At 35.8% G+C, this 14588-nt stretch overlaps 1 protein-coding gene across 10 annotated transcripts in view; it reads right to left on the minus strand.

The window, feature by feature from the left end:
* The window catches only part of ANKRD28 (ankyrin repeat domain 28), a 199658-nt gene that overhangs the window by 68547 nt on the left and 116523 nt on the right, over positions 1-14588 (minus strand). Inside the window, exon 1 of one of the 10 annotated variants that reach the window (XM_045503686.1) lies at positions 3033-3082. The exons of the other annotated variants lie outside the window; for them this stretch is intronic. The gene's annotated coding sequence lies outside the window, so the exon portion shown is untranslated. Of the gene's footprint in view, positions 1-3032; positions 3083-14588 lie in introns of those variants that run through there. 10 annotated transcript variants of the gene reach the window in all.

The raw sequence follows: 14588 nt of genomic DNA on the forward strand, positions 1-14588 counted from the left end.
AGACTGCCTGAGTACAATAAAGTCAGCATTTATTTTGTGTAAGATCATCATTAAAAATCATCATGTAGATAGTGCAAACATTTTAAACGTTTACTGGTTAGGAGGTTAGAGTCCTTAGAGACAATAAAGGGGCAATATAGAAGCTAGGCTTCTTCATTCTCCCATTTATCTGGTTGGAATTTCAATTGTTCTCCATTATCCTTGTACCTCTCTCTACAATTTTTTATTTATGTGCATAGTTGAAAGGCAAGAATTGGCCTTAAAGCCTCAAAGGTAGTGACACACTCAGAAAAGACAAGTACTCTGGACAAAGGCAGAAAAGAATGAGGCCTGATTATGGACCTTCAGCAAATGGGAAGGGTCAAAAGTCTGGTTGCAGATATTAATTAACAAGGAAATAGAATGTGGCTGTCATGAAAAATGAGAAGAATCTTTATGTGCTGATAAAGATCTGAGAAATAAAAAGTGAAAAAAGCAGTGAGAACTGTTTGAATAATATTCTTTAATTTTATGTAGAAAATGAAGAGATAAGTATCTACGGAAAAGATAAATATCTATATTCATATTTGCTTTATATGCAGAAGGAAACTCTGGAGGAACACTAAGACATTAATAACAGTGGTTGCCTATACATTTGTGTAGGTGGTGGGGTACAATGAGAACTGTGTGATAGAGGACTGGGGTAGAAAGGCAACTTCACTGTACCACATACCTTTAAATATATATTTAAAATTTTTTAAATAAAATTGAAATATGACTTACTAAAAAAAAAAAAAAAAAAGAAATGTACTGAAGAAGGAATAAAAGGAATGGCCATAAAAAATTCCAAGAATTTGGCTTCAAGTGCTTCAAATTGGAAAGTAACTAGGAAGAAAGTAAAGATAGGTTTGTCTTTCTTTGGAACAGTTATCACATACACAGTTGAAGGACGAAAATCCAATTTTCATGGCCATTTGTCAGCCCAAAGTAAAAGACTCTGCTGGTACCATTTTTCCACCTGAAGTTATGATAATTAAGTAGTCTTTCTTTCTCTTCACTTATTTTTTTAATGTTTTTTTTAATGTTTATTTAATGTTTCTCTTTGAGAGAGAGAGGGTGAGAGAGTGGGGGAGAGGCAGAGAGAGAGGGAGACACAGAATCTGAAGCAGGCTCTGAGTTGCCAGCACAGAGCCTGATGTGGAGTGTGAACCTACAAACTGTGAGATCATGACCTGAGCCAGTCTGACTCTTAACTGATTGAGCCACTCAGGTGCCCCATCTCTTCACTTTTAATAACAAATTTTATTGTTTTTATTATTTTTTAAATGTTTATTTTTGAGAGAGAGAATGTGAGCGGGGGAGAAGCATAGAGAGGGAGACACAGAATTGGAAGCAGGCTCCAGGCTCTGAGCTGTCAGCACAGATCCTGATGTGGGGCTCAAACTCATGAACTGTGAGATCATGACCTGAGAGGCAAATTCGGACACTTAATCGACTGAGCCACCCAGGTGCCCCATAGTAACAAATTCAAAGTTAATTTATCAAAAAACATGAGTGACTGTAACAATCCACTGATAGTTTACTGAGGATACAAAATACTACTACTTGTTATTAATGTAACAGGCAACTTGATTAAAAAATCTGGCTTGTTCTTTGTAGATTCTAAAGACAGTTATCTGAAGGAAGATGAGCACCATAGGATTTTAGACATCTGATCATATCTTTTTCAGAAGACACTCATCTTTTGTTTAAACCATGTGTTTCTTTTAATAGCATTAATCAAATGTTTTAATTCCTTGGAAATTAAAAGTCAAGTATATGAGAACTACTTGTAAGGACACCAACAGAACAAATATCTCACCTGCCCACATCCATTAATTAGTATGCGCTTTACATGTTAACAGGCAAATACGGCATAGCAATGCACATTGTAAGAGCAGCAGTGGGTATAAAATGAAAATGGAGTAAGAGCAACAAGCATGGCGGCACACTTCAGATGGCCAGGCTCCCAAAAATCATCTTACGAGAACTGTGAAGGTAACCAGACTTCTGTTCTACACAGACGGCTCCAAAATTAACTATATATTCATAAACACAAATTACAAAGTCATTCCACTAATGGAAAATATATTTCTAGAGTAAAGTTTACTAGTCTAATAGCTGAAAACCAGTCACAATGGCTAACAATGAAGATGGAGACAGAGGAAAAAAGATCATATCAACTTAAAACATAAAACAGCCTTCAAAGAGAGAAAATCAAAATGTAACAGCTCTAGTGACTACACCACATACTCTATACATGGCAGAGTATAATATTTGTGGTTTCTAAATCACCAAGAAAGAATTAATTCCTTTACTATTTCCTAATCATCAAAACAGAAGAGAATATATAACAGCAGCTCCATCCCTAGTGTTGAAGTTAGGTTACTGGGAGGCCCTCGGGTAAGAGGAAGAACTGCTGAGAAATTGAAGAAAATTAAGATAGGAATTTAAGAATGGTATTACTGACTGACTACTGCAAACCAACATTTACAGAAAATCTCTCAGTGCAAGAAGCACATTTCATTAAATCCAAGACAGTTATGTCCAATAGTATACCAAATACTTTCTTTACGAGACTCCCCCCGCCGCCACAAATCCACGTATAAGGGAAATCTATGAGCCTTCCCTTAAGATAATAAATAAGCAGCCAGCACATATGCCATGTCAAATATCTGAATTTGGATGCATCTTCCCAGAGTAGAAATGTGATTAGATTTCTGCAATATTAAAAGCAAAAAAGAAAACAAGCAAACAAAAAGCAACTGCAAGGTAACCAAAACAGATTGTATCCATTTGATACCAGAGTTAATGATTATATAGAAAAGTTCATATAACCAGCTTCTCTTTTCATTTCATATAGTCTTTTCATTTAATAATTCATATATATAAAAATGTACTCTGACAGTTTATAAAAGAAAAAAATTAAGGTAAGATTTCCAAGATTAAGCAAATGCCTAGTTCATTTGAAGATAAACAAGAAAATAATTTTTTAAAAAATCTGATTTACTTACATCAGTCTATTCTCGGCTCTAGACAACAGTGTAGCTGAAGAGAGGTCTGGACTCATGAAGAGACAGTCAGGGGTTAGTGGAAGGAGCCGGGGAGCAGGAACTGTGATCTAATAATGGCTCTGTAACCAGCAGGCTGTGTGACCTGGGGGGCTGTTCCCCACAACCCAGACCTTCATGTTGTTAATAATAATCCCTGTCTCCTATGCCTTGCTGTGTACATGGAGGGTGGGGTAGAGGGCGAGGGAGGATGGGCCCCAGGTTGAAACAACAGAGGGAGCTCCTGTTTCCACCAAGTGGGTTCCACAGGTCAGGAACTCAGATCAGGAGCATCCCACTTGACTCTAGGTCTCAACTCATCTGTTTTTTCCCCTAATCAGTGAACAAAATGTGCCAATTCTCTGAGCTTTGAAAACTCAGTTATTAGTAAAACAAGGGTTTTGCTAAGTGATCTGTATGATCCATTTCTAGTTACAACATTCTATTCTATTTTGAAACAGGTACCCAGAATGAATTATTTCATACTTATTAAATACCTTGCCCTACCTTAACATTAGGTAGATGAGGTAGCATCTTCATAATCTATACCAGGGTGTCTTCAAATTCCAGCCCACAGATTGCCAACCACCTACTGGGTAAATAAAGTTCTACTGCAATACAGCTACACCTATTACAATGTTAACTATGTGGCTTTCACATTAGAGGAGTAGAATTAAAAGTAGTTGCCAGGTGTCTGTCTGGCCCTTTACATAAAAAGTCTATTGACCTCTGAGCTAGGCTAAGTACTTGATAGTAGATATTATTAAAATTATTTCTATTGTCAAGGTGTTTATAATCATTATAAGTACTCCCACTAATAATATTCTCAAGCTTCTCCTTACAGAGAATAATTCTCTTTGCTATTCCTAAGCTTCAGAGGAGACTGTCCAAATCCAGTGAGCTGGACCAGGAGCCAAACACTTTCATTACTCTTCTCAAACTGGAAATAATGCTTTCCTTTGGCTGCCTACCATAAGCAGTGGTAAAAGCTTCAGATTCTGTTTTCAGGTTGGGAGTGGAATAAGCAAAAAACAATTACATTTCCACTTTTCCACCTGCAATGCTAAAAAACAAACAAACAAACAAACAAAAAATCCAAAAGCTGCTGAACTGTATCATTTATGATGGTATTATGGACACCAGATACCGTGGTTGAACTGTGTCCCCTCCACCCTTCCCAAATTCATATGTTGAAGTCCTAAACCCAGCACCTCAGAATGAAAACTTATTTGAAAACAGGGTCTCTACAGAGATAAGTTAAAATGAGGTTATTAAGGTGGGCCCTAATCTAATATGACTGGTATCCTTTCAAGCAGAAGAAATGTGGACTCAGATATGTACAGACAGAAGACACAAAAAGAAATGGTCGTCTACAAGCTATGGAGAGAGGCCTAGAACAGATCCTTCCCTCATAGCCTCATAATAAGTGATGCCACCAAAACCTTGATCTCAGACTTTTAACCTCTAGAATTATGAAAAAATAAATTTCTGCTGTTTAAGTCACTCAACTTGTGGTACTTTTTTATAGCAGCCCTAACAAACTAATATACCAGCAATGAAGGTTTTCAAGGGCCACATACTTTATGTCTAATTCCTAATACCAAAAACGTAATATTCGTATTTCCTTATTAAGGACTATATTTTCTATAACAGACTAACCAAATGAATTTTTGACTTATACAACACAGTCATTTACCAGTTAATCACATACTAGAAACAGTCTGAGGTACTGCTAAACCTATAATTTTAAATACTAGCATTAAATGAATAGCTATCATAAAAGTATATATAGTTTGTAGCCAAGAAAATTTAGTCCTTAAAACAGAAGTTCTTCACTAAAAGTAATTATCTACACAAATTTTGCTAAGTCAGTGGGCAGAGTGGAGGGGGCAGAGTGAAGAGGGGAGCAAGACTACAGCAGAGTAACTTTTGGCCAGTTATTAAATCTCAATACCTTAGTTTCCCTCTCTATAATAATAATACCTTCACAGAGTTAAGAGTGAAAAAGTAAATTTATAATAGTACTTGAAAGGTATAAGAGCACAAAGTTTCCTCTTACTATTTTACCTCAAAAAATAATAACTGTGAAGTTAATTCCACTAGACTCCAGTGTTACTATAGATTCTACAGAAGGATTTACTTGTTTGATTACACATAACACGTCAAGAATGATACCCCTCATCCAAAAATCTTGGAGGTGCATCATGTATAAATGTATGATTTCCAGTGAATTTAGTTCTGGACTGCAGGTTAAACAGAGTCCGTAGTTTTGCTCTTAACAAAAAACCTAACCAAAATATAAAAGAGAATATGAGGAAATAACATCCTTAATACAACAAGAAAACAGTTGCACCTGCAAACCAAACTATGAAAATTTCCACCAAATACAGTGAAATCTATACCAAAATGAGGAAGGATACCAAATGAAGCTTCTTTGGATTTGGGGAAGGCCATGGAGTCTTCTAAAAAATGTGTTTGTGGGTATGTGCATCTGTCCTTTTTTTCCCTGCTGTGTCCCAGAACCTCTTTCTAACAATCTTTTAGATGATCTACAGCAGTATGTGGGTAATTCACAGAACTCTAACTTCACAATACAGAAGAACAAAGTGGGGTAGTTCTAAAAGAGGGACCAACCAGGCATCTTTACTATTTTTGACCCAAATGAAGATGGAGGGTAAGAGCCAAACACCAGCAGATGACTACCTAAGGACCTGTGATCTAAGGAGGTAATGACATGAAGTACGCAAAGAACTGAAGGAAGCTCCTCTGCTAGACTGAGAAAACCCATTTAGCATGAGAGCTACTGGAACAGACAAACCTAACGGATGCTCACTTTTTGCCCCTGCCTACTCTATTTGTTAGCAAATAGCTGTTCCAGAGAGAAGAATATTCTTCAAAGATACGTAAAGATGCAGCATGGGACACTAGGGAAAATATATATGGGAACAGAATACACTGAGCAAACAGTCAATAGGTATATCTGAAAGAAATTATCCCAGGAAAGCAGAGGATGAATCTATAAACTACTCTATACACAACCTCAGAGAAAGTAAGCTCTGAAGAGAGACCTTAAAGAGTTCCAAGACAGACGAAAAACAATGCAAAGGGATGAAAGCCGGCAGAGATCAAGAAAGAAAGAAGGAAAATAAGACAATCATAGATAAAAGCCTAGAAATTACAGAAGGTAAAATAAACATGATTTAAAACACAGCCAGGAATCTGAACCACAGTCAAAAAACCTACATCAGACCAGGTCACTTCCCTCAAAAACTCTCCTTTGGTTTTCCACGTCACTTTAAGGGCCAAACCAAGTCTTTGCCAAAGCCTATAAGGCCACACATGATCTGGAACCTTGCTACCTCCTCCACTTCTTTTCCTGTTTTTTGCACTTGCCTCCAAACATGCCACCACCTCAGGGTGTCTGGTCTTGTTCTCTCCATTTCCTCTAAATATCTGCATGGTGTACAAGGTTTGCTTCCTCATCTCCTTCATTTATCTGCTCAAATGTCATATAACACTGAATCTTTTCCTAATAACCTAATATAAAACAGGAACTGATCCCCACCCAATATACTATTGCTTTAATCTTCTCATAGCAATTATCACTTACAAGACAAGCTATAGGTATTAACTTCTTACTCCTCCATCAAAACAAACTCCATGAAGGCTGGGACTTCCATCTATTTTATTTACTGCTCTACCCACAGCACCTAGAATAGTGCTTGATACACAGACACGCTCATTAAATATTTGATGCCTGAATGAAGGACAATAACCTAAAACTAAAAGGAAAAGATAAAATTACAATCAGAGAAAAGCTCATAGAAAAACATACAGTAGAAAAAATTTACTGACAGAAAAACACAGAAATAAAATATTCAAAGATTCAGTGGACAATAAACATGAAATAAAAATCTAAGTTTTAGGGGCATCTGAGTGGCTCCATCGGTTAGTCTTGATTTTGGCTCAGGTCATGATCTCACAGTTCGTGAGTTTCAGCCCTGCATTGGGCTCTGCACTGACACTGCAGAGCCTGCTTGGGATTCTGTTTCCCTCTCTGCCCCCACCCCCCTGCTCACTCTCTATCACTCTATCAAAATAAGTAAAAATAAACTTTAAAAAAAAATCTAAATTTCAGAGCTAGAAGTGCATACTGACATTTCCCAGTAAAAATAATCAACAGATTTAGCCTGCATAAGTTAGTACTGGATTTTAAGGATAAAGAATTGAATCCTACAGGCATCCAGGCAAAACAGAAGTGACCATAATGGTGGAGGTGGTATTGGGGGCAGGGGGGGTGGGGGAGAGTGGGGAGATGGAAATGGTCAGCAGAGAAGAGCCTGATCCAAGACTTGCATTTAATGCTAGAAGATACTGAAGTAACATCTATAAAGTTGAGAGTAGAAAGCATGAATCAAGAATTTTATAAGTAGCCAATCTACCTTTCAGTTAAATAAAAAAGGCAACAGTCCCAAATAAATAAGAATGAGCTCTTACTGAAAATTAAAAAAAAAAAAAAAAAGAAATAACAACAACAACAAAAAAACACCCAGCCCCCAACAACTTGATGATGTCTATACAACCAAGAGATACACAAAAATAAAAAAACCTGGGGCTAGAGAAGCAATGGATAAGGACTGGGGGTGCATGTGAAAACAGTGGGAATTCTGATTACAAAATAGAACGTAAAGTCATAATTCTTGACAATGAAAACACAAGAGTGAAACAAATTAGAGAACACGGTTTCCTACTTCCCACCACAGGAAGTCAGAAAACAATCAAAATCCAAACACGAACATGGAAGGACAGGACTATAGGCTGATGTCAACCTTTTTATCTTCCTCATTTTTCATTTCTGAGAAATATGTAGCAACAAATAACCTTGTTATCAACACCAAAGTAGTTTTTATAATATAAAATTAATGCATTTACTTTATTGTGTTTTTATTGAAGCATATCATGACTTTGGTATAATGCAAGAGCTAAATGGGGATTGTTTCACATTAATTTTCTTAAGATTATTATTTTTTTAATTTAAATTCAATTTAGTTAACATACACTGTAGTCCTGGCTTCAGATAGAACCCAGTGATTCATTTCTTACATATGATACCCAGTGCTCATCCCAAAAAGTACCTCTTTAATGCCCATCCCCCCATCATTATGACTATAAAATGTCACTAATTATTGTTATTTTTCATTTTTTAATGTTTATTTGAGAGAGAAAGAGCGCGCGCACGCACACATGAGTGGGGGAGGGGGAGAGAGAGAGAGGGAGACACAGAATCCAAAGCAGACTCCAGGCTCTGAGCTGTGAGCACATAGCCCGATGTGGGGCTTGAACTCACAGACCCGAGATCATGACCGGAACCAAAGTCAGACACTTAACTGACTGAGCCACCCAAGCGCCCCAAAATGTCACTAATTATTAATATGAAAGGCAGGAGCAATCTGCCCTGAACTTTCTATGTTAACAGTTTTCGCCGCTAACATGAACAGATTAGCCTACTTTTGTTGCCTACTTTCTCCTCTCCATGTATTCCATTCTCTTCTTTGTTTAGAGATTCGATCAGGTCAAACACCTAGTTTCAATTCTAATTTCCTAAGTAAACTTATTAAAAATTCATTCAATATGATTATAAAGTTGTTTGATGGACACAGAATTTGAAATCAAGGGTATGGAAATCAGAGTCTAACCTGGGCCTCAACAACCACAGCTTTCACACCAAATTTAAGTAGAACTCTTAAAGCACCACTACACAAACTTAAAGTCTACTTTTGCAGATTTAAAGTATACTATTTGGAGACTACTGTATTGAGTGATATTTATACTTTTCCTCACAGTTTTATTGCGATATAACTGACTTACTGACAATAAATTTCATATTAAAAAAAGATGTAATTGACTTATATAACAATGTATTAGTTTAAAATATACATGATTTGAAACGTATATTGTGAAAAAATTACAGTAAGTTAACATCCATCACCTCAAATAGTTAAAAAAAAATTTTGTGACAACTTTGACGATCTACTCTATAACTTTCAAATATACATTATTGTTTACTATAGTCAACATGCTATACATTACATCCCCAGAACTTACTTATAACTAGTAGTTCCTACCTTTTGACTGCCTATACTCATTTCCCCCAACCTGGCAACCATCAATTTCTTCTGTTTCAATGAGTTCAGTTTTTTTCAGATTCCACATATAAGTGAGAATATGCATTACTTCTCTTTCTCTAACTTATTTCATTTAGCATAATGTTCTCGAGGTCCATCCATCTTGTTGGATCATTGACAAGTTATCTTTTTTATGGCTGAACAATATTCCAGTGTACACATACACACGATTTCTTTATCCATCGACAGACATGTAGGCTGTTTCCATGTCTTGCTTATTGAGAATAATGCTGCCATTAACACGCGAATGCAGATATCTCTTCTAGATAGTGATTTCATTTCCTTTGGGTATACACTCAGAAGTGGAATTGTTGGATCCTATGGTAGGTAGTTCCATTCTTAATGTTTTGAGGAACCTTCATACTGTCTTCCATGGTAGTTCTACCAATTTACACTCCTACCAACAGTACACAAGGCTTTCCTTTTCTTTACATTCTTGCCAAAACTTTTCACCTCATCTTTTTCATAAAAACCATTCGAATGAGTGTGAGATGATATGTCATTGTGGTTTTGCTTTGCATTTCCCTGATGAATAGTGATGATGAGCATCTTTTCATGTATCTGTCAGCCATATGTAGGTCTCTTTTGGAAAAATGTCTTTCCAGTTCCTTTGCCCAAGATTTAATCAGATTGTTCTGCTATTGATTTGTGTGAATTTTCTATATTTTGGATATCAATCCCTTATGAGATACATAATTTTAAATATTTTCTCCCATTCTGTACATTGCCTTTTCATTTTGTTGGTTTCCTTTGCTGTACTGAATGAAACCTTTTAGTTCAATGTAGTCCCTGCTTGTTATTTCTGCTTTTGGTGTCAAATCCAAAAAAATCACTGCCAAGACTGAGGTCAAAGAGCTTACCCCCTACAATTTCTTCTAGGAATTTTATGGTTTCAAGTCTTTAACCCATTCTTAGTTGATTTTTGTATATGGTAGGAGACAGTGGTAAGGTTTCATTCTCTGCATGTGACTGTTCAGTGTTCCCAACACCATTTATTGAAAAAACTGCCCTTAACCCATTGCATATTTTTGGCTTTGTCATAAATTATCATATACACATGGATTGAGTTCTGGGCTTTCTTTTTGCTCCACTGATCTATGTGTCTATTTTTATGCCAATACCATACAAGTTTGGTTACTACAGCTTTGTATATAGTTTGAAATCAGAAAATGTGATGCCCTTAGCTTTGTCTTTCTTTTCCAAGACTGTTTGGGTTATTTGGGGTCTTTGTGGTTCCATACAAATTTCAGTACTGTTTTTCCTACTCCTGTTACAATGCCATTGGAATTTTGATAAAGACTGCATGCATTAAAGCTGTAGATTGCTTTGGGTAGTATAGAGATTTAACAATATTAATTCTTGTAATTCATGAGCATGGAATATCTTTCCATTTATTTTTATCTTCTTCAATTTCTTTCATCAATGACTTATTTGTTTTCAGTATACAAATCTTTTACCTCCTTGATTAAATTTATTCCTATCTTACTCATTTTGATGCACTTTATATCTTTTTGATGGGACTGTTTTCTTAATTTCTCTTTCTGATAGTACATTATCAATCTATAGAAAGAAACACAATGATTTATGTATACTAATTTTGTATCCGGAAACTTTACTGAATTTATTAGTTCTAACAGTTTTTTGGTGAACTGTACAGGTTTCTATATATAATGTCATGTCATCTACAAATAGAGATAGTTTCACTTATTTCTTTTCAATTTGGATGTCTTTAATTTCTTTTTCTTGCCTATTTGCTCTGCCTGGGATTTCCAGGATTATGTTGAATCAAAGTGAAGAGAGTGGGTACCTTCATCTTGTTCCTGATTTTAGAGGAAAAATGTTCAGCTTTTCACTGTTGAGTATGATGGTAGCTGTGGGTTTGTCATATATGACCTTCATTAGATTGAACACTATGTTGAGTGTTTTTATCATGAATGGATGATGAATTCTGTCAAATGTTTTTACTGCACTGAGATGATCATGTAATTTTTATCCTTCATTTTGTTAATGTGGTGCTTCTCAATGATTTGCAGATGTTGAACCATTCTTACATTCCTGCAGTAAACCCCACTTGAAAATGGTGTATGATCCTTTTAATGTACTATTGAATTTGGTTTACTGATACTGTGTTGAGGATTTCTGCATCTGTGTTCATCAGGAATACTGGCCTATAATTTTCACTTCTCGTAGTATCCTTGTCTGGTTTTGTTATCAGGACAATGCTTGCCTCATAAAAAAAGAAGTCTGGAAGTGTTCCTTCTTCTTCCTTAAAATTTGGTAGAATTTACCAGTGAAGCCATCTGTCTTGACTTTTCTTTGTTAGGAGGTTCTGGACTACACACTCGATCTCCTTACTAGTAATTGGTCTGTTCAGATTTCCTATTTCTTCATGATGCAATCTTGGTAGGTTGTATGTTTGTACAAATTTATCCATTTTTTCTTGGTTGTCCAATTTGTTGGCATATAACTATTCATTGTCGCTTACGATCCTTCACATATATATATTTTTTAATGTTTATTTTTGAGAGACAGAGTGTGAGCAGGGGAGGGGCAGACAGAGAAGGAGACACAGAATTGGAAGCAGGCTCCAGGCTCCCAGCTGTCAGCACATAGCCTAATGCAGGGCTCAAACTCATGAACCCCAAGATCATGACCTGAGCCAAAGACGGATGCTTAACCGACTGAGTCACCCAGGCGCTCCTGATCCTTTGCTTCTGTGGGATCAGTTGGCATGATTCCTCCTTCTGATTTATTTAACTTGAGTAACTCTCCTTTCTTCTCGATAAGTCTCATTAACAGTTTGCCTATCTTTTGGGGGGAAAAAGTTATTAATTTCATTAATTTTTCTATTGTTTTTAGATTTTCATTTATTTCTACTTTGATCTTTGTTATTTCCTTCCTTCTGGTAACTTTGGGCTTACTTTCTTCTTTCTCTTGTTCTTTGAGGTGAAAAGCCAAGCTGTTTGAGTTCTTTCGCTTTTCTTAATGCAGGCAATTACTGCTATGAACTTAGAATTGCTTTTGCTACACCTCGTAAGTTTTGGTATATTTTCATTTTCAATTGTCTCAAGATATTTTTTGCTCTTTTATTTCTTTTTTTCACCCATTGGTTGTTCAGTAACATGGCACACCCCTTCTGTATAGTTTTAAAGCCCCCCCTCCACCTTTTTTTGATTCTAGAATTGAGTAAGAATAATCTGTGTACAGTCTATTTTGTTTCAACCTTTGTCTTTCTTGGTTGTGGAAATAAACTCTTGTCTGTATTTCCCCAATAGACAAGTCACTCCTCCAGTTAATCATTTCAGAATGTGAGTGGATTACACAATGGGGAGAGGAGAATTTTTAGGAGATTATATCTAAAAGTCACAAAAAAGGTAATTGCTGATATCAGGAATTTATTTATTTATTTGGCAGGACCAAAATTAAGTTGAGGAAAGAAAGAAGGAGTGCTTAAAAAATAATAACCCAGGGACTCCTGTGTGGCTCAGTCAGTTAAGTGTCCAACATGGTCTCAGCTCAAGTCATGATCTCACAGTTTGTGACTTCAAGCCCGCATGAGGCTTCTGCACGGACACTACAGAGCCTGCTTGGGATTTTTCTCTTTCCCTCCCCCACTCTCTCTTTCACTCTCAAAATAAATAAATAAACTTAAAAAAATAATAGCCCAAATTTTAATTATCTATGATGTACCAGGAACTTTTTCTAGGTATCTTAATAACATCATCTCATTTGCTTCGAACCTATAAAATTTATATTAGAAATATAAATGATTTATATTTAAAATGTAAATTTTAAAATATATATAAAAAAATCTAAAAATAAACATAAATTTATAAATTCCTTCAGAAGAGGAAGTTAAAGCTGAGAGATTAAATAACCTCCCAAAGTTCACAAAGGTGTTAAGAGGTAGGACTAAGATTTGCACCTAAATCTATCTGGCCACAGAATCTATGCTCTTTATACTATCTGCTGTGCTTCTCCTGGCAACACAGAGTCTGGTTCATTTACTTTTTTTTCATTTGTAAGTAGAAAATGGAGGTTCTGGTTTAGTAGAAACTTAGCCTTGGATTTCATTCCAACTCATTTTATTCCAGATCCAAGTAAGTTTTTATTTATTTTTCTTAGAGCCTACGTGGTTGTCTGAAGAGAAACAAAGTCTAAGGAAGAGCTTGAGTTGCATCTATAGGAAACAAATCATTTGTCTTCTTTCCTTTTCCACTTACCCTGCACCCCCACATTCCTACCTCATTCCCACCTCTCCCATTCTCACGAAAGACCTTGGAAACTGAGACCAAAATGTGAAGAGCCTAAACTTATATTGCTATAACCACACATTCACTCAACAAGTATCCAAAACTATTGTAGGTATTGGGAATAAATATGTTAGAAAACAAAGCTGACTAAATCCATCCTTGCCTTGGAGTTTGCATTCTAGTAAGGAGAGAATGATAGGAAACAAGCAGCAAAATTTTAAAAGAATATCAGATAATAAGTACTAGGAAAAAAGATAACACAAAGGAGAGGGAAAGGATGGTGGCGGTGGTGGCAGTGATCAGGCATCACTTCCCCGAGGGGGTAACATCTGAGCAAGGACATAAAAAAAGGTAAGATCACGTGGCTATTTGAGAAAAGACAGTTTGAGGTTAAAGAAGGAGCAGTTCAAAGACCCAGAATGGAAGGCCAGTGGCATTAGGGCAGAATGTGCAAAAGGGAGAGTAGTAGAAACTGAAGGCAAAGGAAATTTGGAGCCAGGAAATAATACAGTTTGAGGTTAATGTAAAAATGTAATTTTTTATCCTGAGAACTATAAATACAACTATATGAACTATTACCCATGAAACTGATAAAACATAGTATTAAAAGTATTTTTCAAAGACAAGCTGAAACAGTTTTTAATAAATGTATGGTGGTTAATTTTATACATTATTTCTATTCAAATTATTCAAAAGAAATTAAGCATCCTCTCAAATGTTTATTATTTTGAAGCTGATATCTGATATTATCATATCATAAGGCTCATCTGACTATATAATACAGAGACAAGGAAGTCAACCTTCTATAGGTAGCTAAAAATCCTTGGTGCATTCACTTTAAAAGCCAGGGATTAAGTCAAACTTTGAGCATTTGAAAAGTTTCTCCTAGGTTAAAAATTAAAAATGGGAAAAAAGAACCCTCCATGTTAAGTCATAACATCTTTGCATTAAAATGTGAAGTAAATAAACAGAATTCTGTGTTAAAATTAGAAACCTAGCAGTATAGTTCTTATCCAAAGTCCTAGACATTAAATTAGCAGGAATTGTACTGTTTGTAGCATACCTATTTCTTAACAAAAAAA

This window comes from Leopardus geoffroyi, chromosome C2, assembly GCF_018350155.1.
Source record: "Leopardus geoffroyi isolate Oge1 chromosome C2, O.geoffroyi_Oge1_pat1.0, whole genome shotgun sequence".
NCBI lineage: Eukaryota > Metazoa > Chordata > Mammalia > Carnivora > Felidae > Leopardus > Leopardus geoffroyi.